The following is a 20697-nucleotide window of genomic DNA, read 5'->3' on the forward strand; positions in this document are numbered from 1 at the left end:
AGGAGGGAAAGTGTGTATATTATTGCTTTCACTTTGAGTTTTTTGGGAAATCATTCAGATTTGAAACTCTACCGTGGGTTTGTTGGACAATGTTTTCCCTGGCTGGGCTCAGTGGGAAAGGAAGGGGAGGCTCAAAAAATGCAAGATGGCAAGTGTGATGCAAGTTGTGTCCCTTTTATCTCTGTATCAATTTTGCAGGGATAAGAGTTATTCAAGCCTAAGAGCCTTGAATGGTTATACTACTTCAATCAACCAGAACAGAGCTGGAAGGAACCTTGGAGGTCTTCTAGTCCAACCCCCATGCCCTATACTGCAGGGGTGTCAAACTACTGGCCCACGGGCCGGACGCATCACACAGAAGCCACGCCCACCCCATTGCCAGCAATGGCAAAACCGTCCAGATACGTTGTGTGACATCATATGACATCACGAGTTTGACATCTCTGCTATACTGTTTCAGACAAGTAGCTGTCCAACCTTCAGTGATGAAGCCCCCACAACTTCAGAAGGCAAGATGTTCCACTGTTTAACTGTGTTCACTGTTAGGAAGTTTCTCACTGATTCCAGGTTCCTTCTCTCCTTCTGGTGCTTTGTAAAATAAGTTGACCTCTCTTCTTTGTGGCAGCCCCTCAAATACTGGAAAACTATCGTGTCCCCCCTTTTTTCTCTAGACTAGCCATACCCAATTCCTGCAACTGTTCTTCATACGCTTTAGTCCGCAGGCCTTTAAATCATATTAGTTGCTCCTTTCTGCACTTTTTTCCAAAGTCTCAACATGTTTGTTATAATGTGGTGATGAAAACGTGATGTGTTATTCCAGGTGTGGTCTCACTAAGGATTTATAAGTACTAACGTATAAGGATTTATAAGTACTAATACTTAGTGTGATTTTGATTCTATGCCTCTGTTTATATAACCCAGGAAGATTATACACTTCCTTAGTTGTATAAACTTCCTTGGTTGTATAAATTCCCTTGGTTGTACAAACTAAGGAAGTTTATACAACCAAGGAGGTTTATATATTTCCAGTGATTGTGCACATCCTATGAAGAACTTTTAGACTCAGGTACCAAAAAAAAAAGATCAGACTACTGTAATGAATAGTAGAGGAATTATGCATTCAAATGAGGTTGAGTACTTCTATAAGCATGCAGTACACAGCTCTAATTCTTATCACACATAAGAGGAATGTTGTTAGATCAGGCAAAAAAACAATTTTGGGTTAACATTTTGTTTCTTGCATTGGTCGATTACTTAACTCAGGATATTTGCAAGCAGAAGATGAATATGTCCAGCCTAGCCATATTATTTTCCTGCAACTAGTATTTGGAGCCTTGAGCAGTAACTCTTGATAGACCTGTCCTTCAAAAATTTATTTAGTCCCATTTTAAAGCCATCCCATTAATGGCTAGAGTTCTATCTAGGTGCTATAAATTTCACTAGTTATTTATGAAGTGGATGTAAAGAAAAGCATTGTTTGGTCTGCTTTAAATATCCTGCCAATCAGTTTCATTAGATTTAATTTAATTTAATTTAATTTAATAATATTTCTATACCGCCCTTCTCCCTGAGGACTCAGGGCGGTGTACAGGGCAAGAATAAAACACAGAAATTTACAAAAACTAAAAGATAATTAAATGCATGCCCGATTAAAATACAATTGATATATAGTAAAAAAAACCCAATAAAAATAATAAAAACCCCCACCAATCCCCCCTCAGGCCAGGCCGGCTTGCTCGAACAAGTATGTTTTCAGATCGCGGCGAAAGGAGCGCAGATCGGGCGCCGTCCGGAGCTCAACCGGTAACTGGTTCCATAGCTCCGGGGCGCCCACAGAGAAGGGTCTCCCCCTGGGGGCCACCAGTCGGCATTCTCTGACCGGTGGCACCCTGAGGAGGCCCTCTCTGTGGGAACGCACAGGGCGCAGGGAGCTTGATGCCAGCAGCAGATGTTCCCTGAGGTACTCCGGCCCCATGCCATGGAGGGCTTTGAACACCATTACTAGCACCTTGAATCTCACCCGGAAGACAACTGGCAACCAATGCAGCTCACGGAGCAGAGGTGTGACATGGGAGTATCGGGAGACTCCCAACACAACTCTCGCGGCTGCATTCTGTACCAGCTGGAGCCTCCGGGTGGTCCTCAAGGGAAGCCCCATGTAGAGAGTGTTGCAGTAGTCTAGACGAGAGGTCACGAGCGCGTGAGTGACCGTGCATAAATCATCCCGGCTTAGATAGGGCCGCAACTGGCGCACCAGGCGAACCTGGGCGAAAGCCCCCCTAGTCACAGCCACCATGTGATCTTCCAAGGTGAGCCGCGAATCTAGGAGGACTCCCAAGTTGCGAGCCCTATCTACGGGGGGTAATAATTCACCCCCCATAGAAAGAGATAGAATATCCGAATAGACCCGGGATGAAGGTATGCAAAGCCACTCGGTCTTGTCGGGGTTGAGTTGAAGTCTGTTCCTCCCCATCCAGACCCGAACCGCCTCCAGTCAACGGGACATCACGTTGAGGGCATCACTGGGGTGGTTTGGGGTAGAAAGAAAAAGCTGGGTATCATCAGCGTACTGATGATACCCAACTCCAAAGCCACGAATGATCTCACCCAGCGGTTTCATATAGATGTTGAACAGGAGAGGCGAGAGGACCGACCCCTGAGGAACTCCACAAACGAGAGACCTCGCGGTCGACCTCTGCCCTCCTGTCAACACCGACTGCGAGCGTCCCTGGAGATAGGAGGAGAACCACTGTAAAACCGTGCCTCCCACTCCCAATCCCCTGAGACGCCGCAGCAGGATACCATGGTCGATGGTATCGAAAGCCGCTGAGAGGTCTAATAGGACTACAACAGAGGAACGACCCCTGTCCCGAGCCCTCCAGAGATCATTCACCAGCGCGACCAATGCCGTCTCCGTGCTGTGCCCGGGCCTGAAACCCGATTGGTACGGGTCTAGATAATCCGCTTCATCCAGGACCAAAGGGAGCTGATGCGCCACCACACTCTCAACAACCTTCGCAAGAAAGCAAAGGTTGGAGACCGGACGAAAGTTGTTCAATACAGCTGGGTCCAAGGCAGGCTTCTTGAGGAGGGGCCTCACCACCGCCTCTTTCAAGACGGCAGGGAAGCTACCCTCACTCAAAGAAGCTGATATAACTGCCTGGAACCAGCTGCGTGTCCTCTCCCGGGCTGCATAAACCAGCCAGGAAGGGCACGGGTCCAATAAACATGTGGTGGAGCTCAGTCTCCCCATAATCCTGTCCACTTCCTCCGGAGTCACAGAATCAAACTCCTCCCAAGTGATATCGACAAGACCACCCGCGTCCTGATCGTCAGACTCTGCCCAGTCAGAGTCCAGACCGGTCCGAATCCGAGCGATTTTGTCCGACAGATAATTGTTAAACTCCTCGGCACGACCCTGCAAGGGTTCCTCCCTCACCTCCTGATTAAGGAGGGAGCGAGTCACCCTAAACAGAGCGGCCGGGTGATTATCCGCGGACGCGATAAGGGTAGTGAAGTGATTAGACCTCGCCACCCTTATCGCAGCGAGATAAGACCTAATATGGGTTCTTAGTTGCAATCGGTCGGATTCGGATCGGCTGGACCTCCAACCGCTCTCTAGGCCCCGTCTCCGGCGCTTCATCTCCCGGAGCTCCGCGGAGAACCATGGAGCTCGACGGGATCTGCATCGGGTCAGGGGCCGCAAGGGTACAACTCGGTCAAGAGCCTCAGTGGCTGCCCTTTCCCAAGCTTCCACTAAGGCATCCGCCGAGCTGTGAGTGGGGGAGGCAGGTGGGGACCCCAGCGCTGCCTGGAACCTCGCGGAATCCATTAAGCGTCTGGGGCGGTACCATCTAACTGGTTCCACACACCCACGGCGGGGGGTGGCAAAACGGAAGACCAGCCGCAGGAGATGATGATCGGTCCATGACAGGGGCATAATAATTGGGGAGCCCCCACCAAGATCATCTAACCACCGACCAGATAAGAAAACTAGGTCAAGGGTGTGGCCTCCCTCATGAGTCGGTCCTGAAATTACTTGCGTCAGGTCCATGGCCGTCATGGAAGCCATGAACTCCCGAGCCAACTCAGATGATCCTCCCAGAGATGGTAGATTGAAGTCCCCCAAAACTATAAGTTTCGGGAACTCAACCACCAACCCAGAGAGGACATCGAGAAGCTCAGGCAGGGCTGCTGCTGCGTGACTAGGTGAAAGGTACACCAGCAGCAAGCCCAACTGCGCACCAGGGCCGCATCTCAAGAAGAGAGACTCACACCCGACTATCTGCGGAACGGTGGCCTCCCGCGGAGCTAAGGTCTCCCTTATAACAACAGCCACTCCCCCACCCCTACCCTGAGCCCGAGGCCGGTGTAGCACTCAGAAACCTGGTGGGCAAAGATCAGCCAGAGGAATACCGCCCTCTGGGCCCAACCAAGTCTCCGTGATGCAAGCCAGGTCCGCCTGCTCACCCTCAACCAAGTCACGGACGAGAGGAGCTTTATTAACGACAGACCTGGCATTCAAGTACACCAGCCGGAGCTCAGGAGGCTGCACATCCTCACTCCCGGGACCTCGGGGCAGAACAAGAGGGTCGGAACGCCTCACCGCTTGCAAGTAGCGGAGAGGCCTTCCCTGAGATCGATACGGCCCTCTGTTCCTGCACCTGCTGCCATTCCCTAACGTCGTGGGAATAGGCATTCCCACGACTTGCCCTGGAGCCCCGGGGGCGACCGACCCCCGCTCCTCCCCTCCGCGATCAATCCCGGCCCTGGCCTGAACAGTGGTTGCTGGACTGCCCCCCGTATCCGAACAACCAAAAGAAGTTCCCACCCCCCTCCCTAACCTCTTAAAAAATTTAACCAAAAAACTAACCATGGGCCTCTTATTTGATGATCCTTGGGACTAATATTTTTGCAGTATATTTTTATCAGCCCTAAGCTACATTTCCTACCTTTTGCAATCACATTTCTTTTCCTTTTGTAAGAAAAGCAAGTGTTCAGCAATTCTCCCTTTTCTCAAATCCCCATTATTACTTCCCCATCTTTTCCACCTTAGAAGGATTTTTTATCTTTAATTCTTTACTTAGTTACTGAAACTGGGTTACTAAATAAAGTGGTTTGCTCACCTGGAAAGGATATCTTGGGATGCCATACCATACAAAGGACATACAAAAAGAGGAGAAGGTCAAAGAACACGAGGCAGACCCAAAAGAAGATGGAGAGAAAATATCAAAGATATGCTACAACAACATCAAATAACAATAGCTGAGGCTGCCAGAAGAGCAAAAACCACATTTTTTAATCTCCCAGCAGCAGGAGGAGGAGGAGGAGGAGGAGGAGGAGGAGGAGGAGGAGGAGGAGGAGGAGGAGGAGGAGGAGGAGGAGGAGGAGGAGGACCCAGCTCCTGGGATCTATCATTTCTGGACATTATTAGTATATTGAATTTTAAGGAATAATTGGAAATCAGATTTTCGAATGCAGATAAACAAACCAAAAACAAAGCTAGGTATTTCTTACACTGATATTTTTAATTTAATCATCCTAGCAATAATTATGACAAAGTTTATGGTGAAAAACGAGGAGGAGGAGGAGGAGGAGGAGGAGAGGAAGAGGAAGAAGAAGAAGAGATTATTTCCATTTACCAATATGTTTCCTGTTGAAAGTGGATCTCATTATTTTAAAATTAGAATATCCTGGGGTAGGGTGGGGTGGAGGGAGTTGAAAATTGAAAAACAAATGGGTACCATTTGGTATAATATTCTACCTTATTTCTACATCTAAGGTTTTTCAGAAATGTCTCTTAATTCCTAGAGAATAATGGGGGGAAGTATGGCATGGAAGAACAGGAGATTCTTCCTATGGATGGTCAGTCTTGGATAAATCTTACAGTCCAGCAGTCACAATAAACTCACTTTTTAATGACCCTGTATTCCCTTAATTGAGGGTAGATCAGAGCAACTGGATGGAGCTGAGTATTTACTGGCCAGATGCCTTTCCTGATGCCACACAGAGTTTGCAGTAGATATTTTTCTTTGCTCTTTAGGAGAGAAACATCTAGCAGTCACAATGAAACAAAAAACAGTACATTGGTAACATAGCAAAACTCCGGATGCTTATAAAACCCCATAAATCTAGGGATCTTTAATTATGCACGTTGTCCTAATGTGGTTATGTTTGTACAGTTTTATTGTAGCCTAAGCAAATTCATTAGCTTTATGAGAGAGTACTTATCACTTCATCCAGAGATTGTTATGCAGCTAATGACATGAAGATGGGAATGTAATTAAAACCTTCACTTGAGAGCTTTACCAGTGTTACTCTTCATCTTAATGTACTCCTTTTTTTTCCAACCACACAGGACACTAATTCTCTCAGAAATGAAAAATGCTTGTGCAAATCACAGATTAATGTATTCACGCACATACATACACACAAAGTTATAAATTAAGTTTCAGAGTGGGGTGTTGAACAGTTTAGACATTCATCAATAAGACAGCTTTTGAAATCCCCTTTGTTTTATTGCAATGTTTGCAAAAATACAAAACTATTTAGTCCAAATATTTTTGCCCAAAATACAAAACAGTGACAAGAATGTCTTGTTTTTTTTTAAAAAAAAAGCCTTCTCCAGTCTAGCCTACAGCCACCATCCAATTTATAAATGAAGTCCAACCTTAGTTAGCCCAAGTCACCTGTTGATACAGTCACACAAAATTTATTTCAGGTTGGAGTCAACTCAACCCCAATTTATTATATACCTCTATCTTAAAAAAAATCTGGCTGCTCTTTGGAATCTCTTAAATGGTCTGCATACTTTTAATCTTTTATTACACTATGAAAACAGTTTTAAAATTATGCGATAAAAGCATTTTTAATTCTTGCAGTATGAATATAAAAAGTAATTAATAGATTATTAATCATCCTTTGCATACATTAAACCTCAGTTTTAAAATATACTATTCATAAATCTGTACAGCATTTGTCTGTATCAGAACTTTGCTTAAAACACAACAAAAACAACATCTTTAAGTGTTTTGAGAAGAAGAAATAATTTCCAGGCTATGTCTATGATCAAGCATTGAGACTCAAATAACAAATGGGGGCAACAACCTTTGAAGCCTTTTTTACTTCTCATCATTGTCTTTGTGTAACTTCAGAAGTATCTCTTCTGACTCTCTCCATCTGAGTCATATTTATAATCCTGCATTGAAAAGTGAAGAAGACAAATGCTGACAAGATGATAAACAAACTGAAATAATACAATTTGTTGTGCATCATTTGTACATTGTGTCAGCATACAGATTATCCCAAAAATCACCCTGGGCAAATCTATTATACATTTGTTGCTGGATCATTGATGGAGCAGTGCTATCTGACTGGGTTTTATTTCCACTGTCAATAACCAGAAGAAAAAGTGGAAAAAAATTGCTGAGATATAAAGGCTCTAAGTTCATTCTCTAGTGGCATTCAAACATGAATAAGTATTTTGGAGCCCTGAGCAATCAATGAATCTACATCTTTAAATCTGGCTTCAGGGGATTATTTCAAATCGAGTCATATTTTATAGAGCAACAGTAGGTAAGTTGATGGCCCTATTTGATGACTCTTTATCTTATTAGATTTACTTAGCATGGTCAGTGATCATGGATTAAAAAGTTAAAGGTAAAGGTTCCCCCACACATGCATGCTAGTCGTTTCTGACTCTAGGGGCCGGTGCTCATCTCCGTTTCAAAGCCGAAGAGCCAGCGCTTGTCTGAGGAGGTCTCCGTGGTCATGTGGCCGGCATGACTAGATGCCAAAGGCGCACGGAACGCTGTTACCTTCCCACCGTAGTGGTCCCTATTTTTCTACTTGCATTTTTACGTGCTTTCAAACTGCTAGGTTGACAGAAGCTGGGACGACTAACAGGTGCTCACTCTGCTATGCGGCACTCAGGATTCAACCCGCCAAACTGCCGACCTTCTGATTGACAGGCTCAGCATCCTAACCCACTGAGCCACCACGTCCCTTCGATCATGGATTACGGGACTGTAATACCTTGGGTTGTGGTGGAATTCTTAGTACATAGACCTAACAAAAATAATGATAGTAACAATAAGAAGGTTAGCATTGATTAAATTAGGTTGGAATACATAAAGTAAATTGTGTCTGAGAGTCTCTGTGTCTATATGAAAAAATGATTGAGGAAAAATACTCTATTGTTTCGAGTCATTCTCTTGACTGAAGCAATTTATCCTGAAGGTTAATGTATTCTAAACTAATTCAGAGACTAATAACTGCTTAAAGATATATAAAAAAACATTTCTATGGATATGAGGCTAATGTCATAACCTATTTTAATCTGTCTGCAATGACTTTGGGAGCTGATATGATGAGATTTGAGAAGACATTTGATGGTGTGATATTCGGAATGACAAAGGCAGGAAGAAAGGGGTGTTTCTCCTGACCCACTCTTTTAATCCTGAATTCTTACTCCTGTTCATGTAGAAAATGAACATGAAATTCTGCTTGTTTTCATTATGCCTTTTTTATTCCAATAAAATATATTAATTCTCAGGAGGCTGAATGTGCTTTCTCTTTAGGAATTTTCAATTACATTTTTCATGTACACTTTATGCATACATGTTTACAGGAGCTCAATCAACAGTCAGAAGTCCTCCAAAGAAAAAACTATTAATCTGGGAGTTTAAATTGAACTTCACAAATCATGAGCATTTTAATCATTGCAGGAACAGATTAATCCTTCCTGAAATTGAAGCATAATTTTTGGATGAAATTTGAACGCACATATCCATTTAACTCAGTACTATTTGCTACAACCTTCTCCATCATAGAATGATCTCTCTATTTAAAATTACCTCCCCATTTAGCATATGGAACTTGGTGACTTGGACTGTTTTTCTATCTCAAGCTCAATAGACTAGAATTTCTTTTAATGGTGTCTTTGATTTTTTTTTCATTGTTGCAAATTGTCAGAATGTTGGTCTTCTCCATCTGTGTGTTTTGCTTATGCATCTCTCCTTCACTCTGCCCATGGTGTCCAATAGTTCCCTATCTATTAATGTTTTCATGACCTTTTGGATTTAATGAAGGCCCAGAATACTGCAAATGTACAAGAAAATGGATTGTACAACTAGGGCAGGATAATGTCCAATATGCCTGAACAACTTTATATCCAATAACTGTAAAAACACCATCTAGCCACAGAGGTGTCTTCAGCAAGCCAAGATTCCATCAGAATGAAGAAATGTATGCTGTGATGTCACAATGAAAACTCTCCAGTTATGCACCTTGTTTGCAACCTCACAATAGTCCTCTTTTACAACCTTGTAATCCCTTAATTTGGGGTAAAGTTAGGATGACTGGATGGAGCTGAGAATTTATTGGCTGGATGCCCTTCCTGACACTATGTGGAGTTCACAGCAGATATATATTTTTCTTTGTGCCTAGGAGAGAAACATCTGCTGTTACTGAGAATTGAACTCTCAACCTTCCAAGTGGGAGGCAAGGGTCTTCACCACTAGGCCACCAAACAACTCATTTTGTAGTCCCTATAAATCTCATTCTAGGAAATGAACATGCCAAATTGTTAAATAACCCAAACTGTGTTTAACCCAGTGTTTCTCAACCTTAGCAAGTTTAGGAGAGGTGGACTTCAGCTCCCAGAAATCCCAGGGCAGTCATGAAGTCTCCTTCTCTTAAACTTGCCAACATTGAGAAACACAATAACAACTTTATTGTTTTGGGTTCAGATGTCACATTGCATCATTACCTTTCAGTGGCACTACCTATCTCTTCTTGATTGAACTTGAAAAGCCACGTAGAGCTGCACCTGTTTGGATAGGAGATTACCAAAAAAATCCAACAGTGATAAGTTATATTTGCCAACACCCACCATCTGCTGTCAGAATGTAATTGTGGAGCCCTAAGGAGATAATGTGAAATCAACTAGTGTTCCTCTTCCGTGTCATAGCACTTTGTGCTGTAGTATTTCATTCCTGTTAAACCCCTAATGCTATTGATTACTCCACAGTCACAAATGTTAGAGCAGTCACAATATCCAGTGGCAGCCTAGAAGCATGAATAACAATTGGCATACTTTTGAATCAAAAATGTGTTTTGCTGCAGCTGAGCTGCCAGAGTTAATTTATTTATGTTTCCTCTGACATGTTTCTCATTTATCCATGGTTGTGTTTAAATGGGAACCAGGAGAATGATTACTATTTATTTTCAGTATATAACACTGGAAATTGCTATTATAACAAGGCAGCTATTCTGTCATATAAAATTAAAATGCTGGAAAGCCCCACATTTTGTAATTTATTTGAAAAATGACAGCTTAGAAACCCTCTCAGATATTTTTTTTCTCCAGCCCTCTCTCAGAAATGTTAGAGAATTCCAACCATTCCAACAAACATATTTGATCCAATATCAAGGGATTCAAATCCTTAGGATGGAGATGCCACTGTGGATCAAACCAAACCTTTCAACAGCCTTGAAGGAAAAAAGGCACATGGGCTGCACTGAAACTTACTGAACTCTTCAGTAGCACACACTAAAAGCAGAAATTCACTCTGAGCTTTGACCTAACCCTAACCCTAAGTGGAATATTCCTCCAATGGGATTTTCCCATGTATTTTACCAGGAAACATAGATAGGGCAGGCTAGAAAAGTCAGTGGCCTCCTAACCATACCCAAGTACTCCAAATTTGTTGGCAATGTCCATTTTGCTCTATGAGTTCATGGTGACCTAACCCTAAGTGGAATTTTTCTCCAATGGGATTTTCCCATGTATTTTACCAGGAAACATGGATTGGGCTTCCAAGAAAAGTCAGTTTCCTCCTAACCATACCCAGGTATTCCAAATTTGTTGGCAATGTCCATTTTGCTCTATGTTCATGATGATCTAACCCTAACCCTAAGTGGGATTTTCCCATCTATTTTACCAGAAAACATACATAGGGCAGGGAAGAAAAGTCAGTGCCTTCCTAACCATACCCAAGCACCCCGAATTTGTTGGCGATGTCCATTTTGCTCTGTGAGTTCTTGTTGATCTAACCCTAACCCTAAGTGGAATTTTCCTCCAATGGGATTTTTCCATGTATTTTACCAGGAAACATATAGGGCAGGCTAGAAAATTCAGTGGCCCTAACCATACCCAAGGACTCCAAATTTGTTTGCAATGTTCATTTTGCTCTATGAGTTCATGGTGACCTAACCCTAACCCTAAGTGGAATTTTCCTCCAATGGGATTTTCCCATGTATTATGAGGAAACATGGATGGGGCAGCCAAGAAAAGTCAGTTCCCTCCTATCCATACCCAAGAACTCTGAATTTGTTGGTGTTATCCATTTTGCTCTATCAGTTCATGGTGACCTAACCCTAACCCTAGGTGGAATTTTCCTCTGATGGGATTTTCCCATGTATTTTACGACGAAACATGGATGGGGCAGCCAAGAAAAGTCAGTTTCCTTCTATCCATACCCAAGAACTCTGAATTTGTTGGTGTTGTCCATTTTGCTCTATCAGTTCATGGTGAGACTCTGAGGTTGGTTATTTATTTGCCAATGTTTCATTAACCTGACTAGGTAACTTCATCAGGAGTTAGTGAGGGTGAGGTTTGCTCCCTGTTTATATATAGAAGCTTTTTCTGCCAGGGAGGGGCAGCATGGTGGCTCAGTAGTTAAGATGGTGGGCTTGTCGGCTGATAATCCAGCAATCCATGTTCAAGAGGTCACACGATGGGGTGAGCTCCCATCCTTGCCCAGCTCCTGCCCATCTAGCAGTTCGAAAACATGCAAATGTGAGTACATAAATAGGTACCCATACAGTGGGAAGGTAACAGCACTCCATGACATCATGCTGGTCAAATGACTGCAGAAATGTCTTGAGACAGCGCTGATTCAATGGCCTTGAAATGGAGATGAGCAGTGGCCCCTATAGTCAGCAACGACTAGCAGAGTAAAATCCACAGGGACTGCTTTTCTGCCATGGGTGTGTGGTTTTCTCCTTGGTAGTTCGTTGATTAGGGTATTGTTTTCTGTTTAATTGTTTGTCAGTTTGATTGTTTGTCTCCTTGATAGAGCATTGGGGCATAAGGCATTAGGATATTGTATCCTGCTTGAAGCGGAACACAATAGCCTATTCAACATACTGCCAAGGAGAAAACCGCATTCCCCACCAAAACTGGCAGGGTAAACTACTGTATATGAACACAGTGCAAACCCCACATTCACTTGCACTGATGATGTGACATAGTCAGTAATGAAACCTCTGCAAGAAAACAACAAAGCTCAGAGAGCACAGTTCAGTCCTGAGCCTCATGTATTCTCTTCTACGGATAGAAGAAATTCATTCTGTATTGCACAGGGAGATTTTTATATTATATATATACTGCTCAAAAAAATAAAGGGAACTTGGTGTCTTTCAAATATGTGGGCTTCAACTATTGAGAAATCTGGCGGTTGAAGTCCACACAACTCAAGGACACCAAGGAAAAGCTTTGTAGGAGTATCCAGACCTAAAAAGAAAACAAAATTAGGAAAAAAAATTGCCCCAACAGTTGTCTCAGGTCAACTTTAGGTTCCCAGTAGGTAGTTTCTATCTTGACCGCTTCAGTTACAATTTCTGGAAAGATATCTCCTTAGTCTGTTCTTGGTTTAGAACAGGCCCCAGACCCAGAAGGAAAACAGTATGTTTATTTATATCTGGCCTTAAAAACTATTCCAATCAGACTGACTCTGAGTGGTCTGCAATTTAACAAACCACTAGTTTTGGCTAAAAACAGATAAATATTTCTTATCAAAATTAAACCTGAAAACCATAAATTGTAATACATAAACCATGAGTCTTAACCCTGAAACTTAGGGGCCAAGTCACTGTGCAGAAAACTAGCCCCAACTCTGCTTCTTGAGTTTGACTGAACAACCTGTCAGGCCAAAGACCAAAGATGACACAGCGAAATCCAACTGAATTCTGTTGTTTGCTTACACCTAATAGACAGAATCTTGCCAGACTAAAGCTGAAACTTTCTAACCTAATGGATGCATCTTGAGAGATTCTAAAAGCAACCTAGAACTAAGGAGAAACTTCCTGACAGTTAGAACAACCTGGAACAACCTGCCACCAGAAGCTGTAAATGCTCCAGCACTGGAAGTTTTTAAGAAGAGACTGGACAGCCATTTGTCTGAAATGGTATAGGGTTTCCTGCCTGAGCAGGGGGTTGGACTAGATGACCTCCAAGGTCCCTTCCAACTTTACTATTGTGATTAGGTGTGCAACTCTGAACCTCTCCAGGCCCTATTTTACTCCTGCCTTTGTTTGTTTCTTTTCTTTTTTTCCCCTTTTTGTCTTTGAGTCAATGTTAACTTTTGGTGACTGCCTGGACTAATCCCTGAACTTTGCCAGCAAGATTTCAGAAGTGGTTTGCCCTTGCCCGCTTCCTAGAGGTGAGAAAGAAGGACTAGTCCAAGGTTACCCAACTGGCTTTGTACCTAAAGTGGGACTGGAACTCACAATATCCCAGTTTCTAGCTTGTTGCCTTAACCACAACACCAAACCAAGCTCAGGTTTATTTCTTAGAATGGCAGAAATAAATGTTTAGATCAACATAGTTATTATTCTATTAAACCGGTAACACGGCTACGAGTGTAAGATGATACAAAGTCCATGGAAATTAGATATAATCATATTCTTTGTTCAGTTTATTCCCCTGTCTGGAGTTATTTTTAACCTTGTATACTTTATTGGAGTGAATGTCTAAAAGTTTAACTTGTCCCATTTACCACAGTGAATAATGTGGCTTTTCCATCCTTGTTTGACATGCAATCATTTCATTTTCTGTCTCCATCAGAAAATATTTGAATAGAATGCTGTGCTGATCATAGAGCCAGCTAGCTTCCTTATACTGTCATATTAAGCCTGGGTCAGTGACCCACAAGAAAAAAAATGACTGATTATACTGTCATATGACATTCTAAAAGAGATTCAAGCTACTTCACACTTCCCTTTAAGGAAGAGGTCTACGATTCGAATTTCTCCTGGAATCTTTGTTCCTGCTAGAATAAGAGGGGAAAGATTACCACAGGATCCCAAAAGCCTTTTCCTAACAACAGTGTCAAAATGGGGTTGTTTTGAGTTTCTTTCTGACATTTTCTCCTTTCCCAGGACTGACTTTTTTTCTTATTTTGCATTAATTTTTACTGCATACTTTTTTTCAAGATTATGTATACATTCCTCTACAACATCAGCACTTACAGTAGTTGTTTTCTTAATGCATGAGTTGCACATTAGGACATAATGGGGGATGGCTTTCATTTGTTGAAATTTATTTCTACAGTTGGCTATGCCAAGCTTTCAAAAAATTCCAGGGATCTTGATGCCACTTTCAATACACCCAGTAGTATTTCTGGTGAAGTGAAGGGCTTGGTGGATGCAAACCAATACAATAGCCTTGTGAAAGTGTACGCTTTTCTTAATGTATCCTGTATTTCTTTAAGTGGTTAAAAATAGGAGGATTATAAATATGAATGTTAACTAAAATGTAATCACTAATACAGTTGATAAATCTAAACTGCAGATGAGTAACTGCCAATTTAGATTACTAAAGACCTCTATTTGAATGACTTTTATTTATATGCATTAGAGAATTAGACAGGTTGCTACAATAACAGATGACTTAAATCAAGTTTAATCTCTGCAATAACAGTACACTAATATATTTGAACTGGGAGAACTGTATGAGTTAATCAGAAGATTAATTAACTAAAGCTTTAGTCAGTTAATTCAAAAGTCAATTAATAAACTGAAATAGGATGGGGTGGAGGGTTTGTTTTTTTTTAAAAAAAATCCATCTCAGCTCTGATAGCATTGAATAAAAGTCAGTGAAAGAAACAACACTAAAGATGGATTTTTTTTATATAATCAAGCTAGACCTCAATTAATAAATGAAACTTTATGCACCCTTTTTTATCCTCTAGGAGGTCAGTTCTGATTGAAGTTCTGATCATACATTACAATTCCATCCTGTAGATAAGAAAGTGGAGTCTTAAAACAATGTTAGGAAAAAACAGCCAGGATCTTACTGGCGGACCTGGAGGTTGGACAAGCTGGAGTAACTGGTATATGGGAAAGCCAGAGATGGAAAGCGGAATTGCTGCTGATTGGTTGGTTTTAGAAAAGAGAGGTAAGAGAAGAAGTGCTGAGATAAGCATTTGTGAATGAGAAACTGAGGGCAAAAATGTACCACTTCTGCTTGGAGTGAAATTTGGGTGGGAGGCACTGGTGGGATTCAAATATGTGAACAACTGGTTCTCTGTGTGGATGCCGCTTCTGGAAGTCCATTCTGGGCCTGGGCAACAAAAAAATAGCTACCGGTTCTGCTGAAGTGGTGCAAACCAGCTGAATCCCACCACTGGTGGTAGGTGCTCTTTGCTTCTACTGGACCTGGATGAGAATGGGGTCCACAGGGGAAAGTAGGTGGTAGAGAATAGATGGAGTGGTGAGAGAATAGATGGGTGGCCTGTGTGAAGGTAGAAGGGATTAGTAGTGATTAGGGGACTGGAAGCTAAAACATACAAGGAACAGTTGCTGGAATTGGATATGTCTAGTTTAATGAAAAGAAGGACTAGGGGGGACATGATAGCAGTGTTCCAATATCTCAGGGGCTGCCACAAAGAAGAGGGAGTCAAGCTATTCTCCAAAGCACCTGAAGGCAAGACAAGAAGCAATGGATGAAAACCAATCAAGGAGAGAAGCAACCTAGAACTAAGGAGAAACTTCCTGACAGTTAGAACAATTAACCAGTGGAACAACCTGCCTCCAGAAGTTGTGAATGCTCCAACAGTGGAAGTTTTTAAGAAGAGACTGGCCAGCCATTTGTCTGAAATGGTATAGGGTTTCCTGTCTGAGCAGGGGGGTTAGACTAGAAGACCTCCAAGGTCCCTTCCAACTCTATTATTATTAGTAGTAGTAGTAGCTATTGAGGAACTATATCAGAAAAGATCTTCAATGAAAGGACAGACTTGAATTGTATCATTGAGAACTCAATGGATGAGAAGGGGAATATCCTTCTCTCTGAAATTCAGAATATTATTGCATTGTGATAAACTCTTTACCCCAAACAAAAATTGCCATTAGTGTACGTTTACGTTTTACATTTTATTAAATTTTTATACCACCCTTCTCCCGAAGGACTCAGGGCGGTGAACAGGGCATATAATAAAAATACAAAAATACAAAAGTTAAAATAGAATTAAATTAATGCCCAAAATAAAACAATAAAATATACAAATATTTAAAACCCTAAATTAACTCCCCATCAGGCCAGGCCAGCTTGTTCGAATAAGTGGGTCTTTAACCCGCGCTGGAAGGAGCGGAGATCCGGTGCCATCCGGAGCTCAACCGGCAGTTGATTCCACAAAGCCGGGGCGCCCACAGAGAAGGCCCTCCCCCTGGGGGCCACCAGCCGGCATTCTCTGACCGGAGGCACCCTGAGGAGGCCCTCTCTGTGGGAACGCACAGGGCGGAGGGGAGTTGACGCCGGCAGTAGGTGATCCCCGAGGTATTCCGGACCCATGCCATGTAAGGACTTAAAAACTATCACTAAGACCTTGAACCTCACCCGGAAGACAACTGGTAACCAATGCAGCTCGCGGAGCAAAGGTGTAACATGGGAGTACCGGGAAACTCCCAAGACAACTCTCGCGGCCGCATTCTGTACCAGTTGGAGCCTCCGAGTGGTCTTCAAGGGAAGCCCCATGTAGAGAGCATTGCAATAGTCAAGACGAGAGGTCACGAGCGCATGAGTGACCGTACACAAGGCATCCCGGTCTAGATAGGGCCGCAACTGACGCACCAGGCGAACCTGAGCGAAAGCCCCCCTAGTCACGGCTACTATATGATCTTCTAAGGTAAGCCGCAAATCTAGGAGGACTCCCAAGTTGCGCGCCCTATCCACGGGGGGTAAAGACTCACCCCCCATAAAGAGAGATGGAACATTTTGAATGTCCCGGGATGCCGGAATGTACAGCCACTCAGTCTTGTAGTAAAATGAACCCTGTATGAACCAGAGATCATGCCAGTTTTCAAGTCCTTTTCCTCAGAACATTTTTTACACAGCTGAAGGAAACTACATGTGTCATGTATCTTAGCTCTTATTGCCAATGAGACTTTGAAAGTTGAGTGGTAGCTTTGCCTTAGAGGAGGTGCAAGGGGAATATTTCATAGATTTATTGTCATGCTAAAAGACTTCAAATCTCAATCATCCTTATTCTTTTCACTCCATCCTTTCCAAAAATGAAGCAGCTACAGACACTAGAATGCTTTCCTGTTAGAGTTGAAGATCAATATTTTATCATTTCAAATATTGATTTTGATTAGATTTTAATTTAATCTTTTGCCTGTAATTCTTGAAATTCTATTTAGAAGTCAAGGCATGGTGACCTAAAATAAGAGGCGAAGCTTCAATAGAAATGTTGCAACTACTATCTGGCCCTTATTGACAGTCAGTCATACTGGGATGTCCCTGGTTGCAGAATGAATGATGCTAGCTTTGGTGACCATGAAACCCCCTGGAGCAAATTGTTCAAACTAGTGATCTGAATAATGAAAGAGATAATTAATATGAGACTTACGTTAATATGGGTATCAATGCAGTTGATATTATTATTGGACTATTTTACTTTTTGACGAAGCCAAGAATGTTATGCAGTAATAAAACAATCCTTAATTTAAAAATAGATAAAACGTAAAATATGAAACTTAGCTATAAAAACAATTAAAAGAATAAAGCTATGTCAGGCTTTATTGCTCCATAAAAATATGGTCTTTTGGTTCCTTTCCCTGCCCTTCCCCCCATTGAAAAGCTGAGATGATTAGGAAGGAAGGAAGGAAGGAAGGAAGGAAGGAAGGAAGGAAGGAAGGAAGGAAGGAAGGAAGGAAGGAAGGAAGGAAGTTCTCTGACAACCAACACAAATTGAATCTCAGGTTAGAAAGTATGAAGATTTAATTTTTAGAAAAAGTTGCTTCCCTAATCAGGAGTAAACTGATCAAGAGCACCCAAGCTGTATGCAATCGGCAAGAGGCCCAAATATTGGATGCTTACAGGAAAACAGAAAGAGGAAATGAGAATGATTTAGTAAGTTGCTCTAAATAATTAATCCACTAGAGAAAAATCACACTCATTTTTTATGACCAATCTGAACCCTCCAACGATGACTATTAAATTCACCACATAAATAATGTATTTTATTTTAATAGTTTTTGAAGAAGCCTTGTCTCTCTCTTATTTGTCCATTTGGATCAGTGGTACATTAATGAAGCTGATTATCATTTTCCAATAATAACCTTAAGCAGCCCTCCCTCCAGTCAGCGCAAAGATATATGCTTATTTCACCTCATTTGTTCCACTAATTCTATGTTAAATTCTGAATAAGGCTTAGAGAAGAAAGTAACTGGAATGCCATTGAAAATGACAACACTATGTGTTTCATGTACTATGATCTCATACATAACTATTCTCCTAAAGAGCACTGGATAAATTGTAGCATATATTTTGAAAAAAATACAGGCCTTTTTTTCCTATTGCCAACTCCATAGTTGTAGTTCTATAATTGAAAACCTAAATCTTTTTGGGCATATACAATAATAGTCATTTCCATCACCAGCCTATTACAAGTTAGTAAAATTATCGCTGTTTTATAGTTAGGAGTTCTAAGTCTAAAAAGGGCTATACAACCTAAAACAATCAATATCAGGGCTGGGGATCTTCCAGCTTGCCAAATGTTACTATTCTACAGTTACCATCATTTTATCCATACAAGTAGGTCTCTCTCTCTCTCTCTCTCTCTCTCTCTCTCTCTCTCTCTCTCTCTCTCTCTCTCTCTCTCTCTCTCTCTGTGTGTGTGTGTGTGTGTGTGTGTGTGTGTTAAATTACTGGGGCCTCTATGCCATTCTAATGAAAGATTTCTGAGCAGCAAGATGGTTTAACGGCAACAAGAGTAGAACAAAATCAAGTAATAATATAAAATAATAATAAAAAACAATAACTAAAGAAAAACCAGAGACTGCCATCCCTCACCCCTGGCTATGTTGGTTCAGGCTGATGGGATTCATAGAAAAGTGACAAGTCCTTTCTCCCAGATCTGTTTTTACCCATTAAGTAACATTTCAACTAGTTTCCTATGATGCTTTTTTTTAAAGAACCACACATTATCTATTGAGTCAATAGACATGCAAATTCAGAGAGGCAAAAACTTCCATCTGTAAAACTCAAATACAATATATTCCAGCTTTTCTTCAATTTTACAGCTTCCTGTGGTATCTTTTTTTTTTACTAGGTGCTCATCATCCTGACTGAATGATGAGAATGGAGAACACTCATTCCTATAGTGAAACATGGACATTTCTGTAGCCAAAACAGAAACGGGGTAGTTGAAGATAGAATGAAATACTTTCCTTATTAGTGCAGTGTTTTGTTGTTATTTCAAATGACATAATCAGGAATCCCATTTGTTAAGTTTCTAATGTTACTTGCTGGTTAGAACAACAGTCAATTTATTCTTACACCGAGATCAGGCAACTGTTAAATGTGCTAGGCCTCAATTTTGCATGGATAGCGTGTCTGTCATCTAGTGGTCTTTCCCTTTTGATATGTTAACTTCTATTTTGACACAGATATTTTTCTGCTAACACACACAAGCCCTGAAAGCACAACTATTGTCTTGTATTAAACATTACCATAGTCTGAAGCCTGCTTGGTGTCTTAGTTTACAAGTATCATGGCACATATTCAGTCAACAAGAAAATGATAAACTTGACTCCCAATCTACCACTGAGATGATCATCCTAAGATAAATATTCTGCAACAAAAATACTATAGTAAAGACATTTTTTTTTAAAAAAAATAAGTCGAGGCAGAGAAAGGACTTTCAGTTTGGCATTTCTAATTGGAAATGCAAAAGATGTATTACTGGCTATTACTATTATTACCTAGAACAGTGAGAGCAAAGAAACCAAAGACGATTCTCTCTCTTATTGAATGTCATTAGATGTTTTGCCCTAGCATCTGGGGAAAAAAACCATACTTTGCATTTGATGGGATTATGATTTGATATTGATACAAGTCATCTGAGAATTGCTTACCTTCTAAATGGGGGAAAACTTGATTAGCTTTTTGAGATCATTCAAGATTGAGTAGTTACTATATCTATTGGGTCCTTTATTACCAGTTGCATCTCTCTAGCTCGTTATACACAAGTTGACCTCTCAAGACATATTGTATTTATTTTGGAACATCTTGTTCATACTTTCGACTTCATACTTAATCCTTGACTTATGACCACAATTGGAGCTGGAACTTCCATCACTAAGCAATGTGGTCATTAAGAAAGTCACGTCCAACTTTGCAATCTTTTTTGCTGTAGTTCTTAAGCAAATTATGTGGTTGTTAAGCAATTCTAGTTTCTCCATTGACTTTGCTTGTTGGAAGCCCCCTGTGAAGGTTGTAAATGGTAATTACATGAACCTGAAATGCTGCAATTGTCACAAAGACATGCCAGTTATCAAGTGCCTGAAATCTGATCTCTTGTCTGCAGGGATTCTGCGACAGTTGTTAAGTGTGAAGATGATCCTAAGTCTGTTTTTCCAAGGCTGCTGCAAATTCAAACAATTCAATGGTCGTTAAGTCAGGATTTTCCATAT

Source organism: Vipera berus, assembly GCF_964194415.1.
Source record: "Vipera berus genome assembly, chromosome: 3".
Classification (NCBI taxonomy): Eukaryota; Metazoa; Chordata; class Lepidosauria; order Squamata; family Viperidae; genus Vipera; species Vipera berus.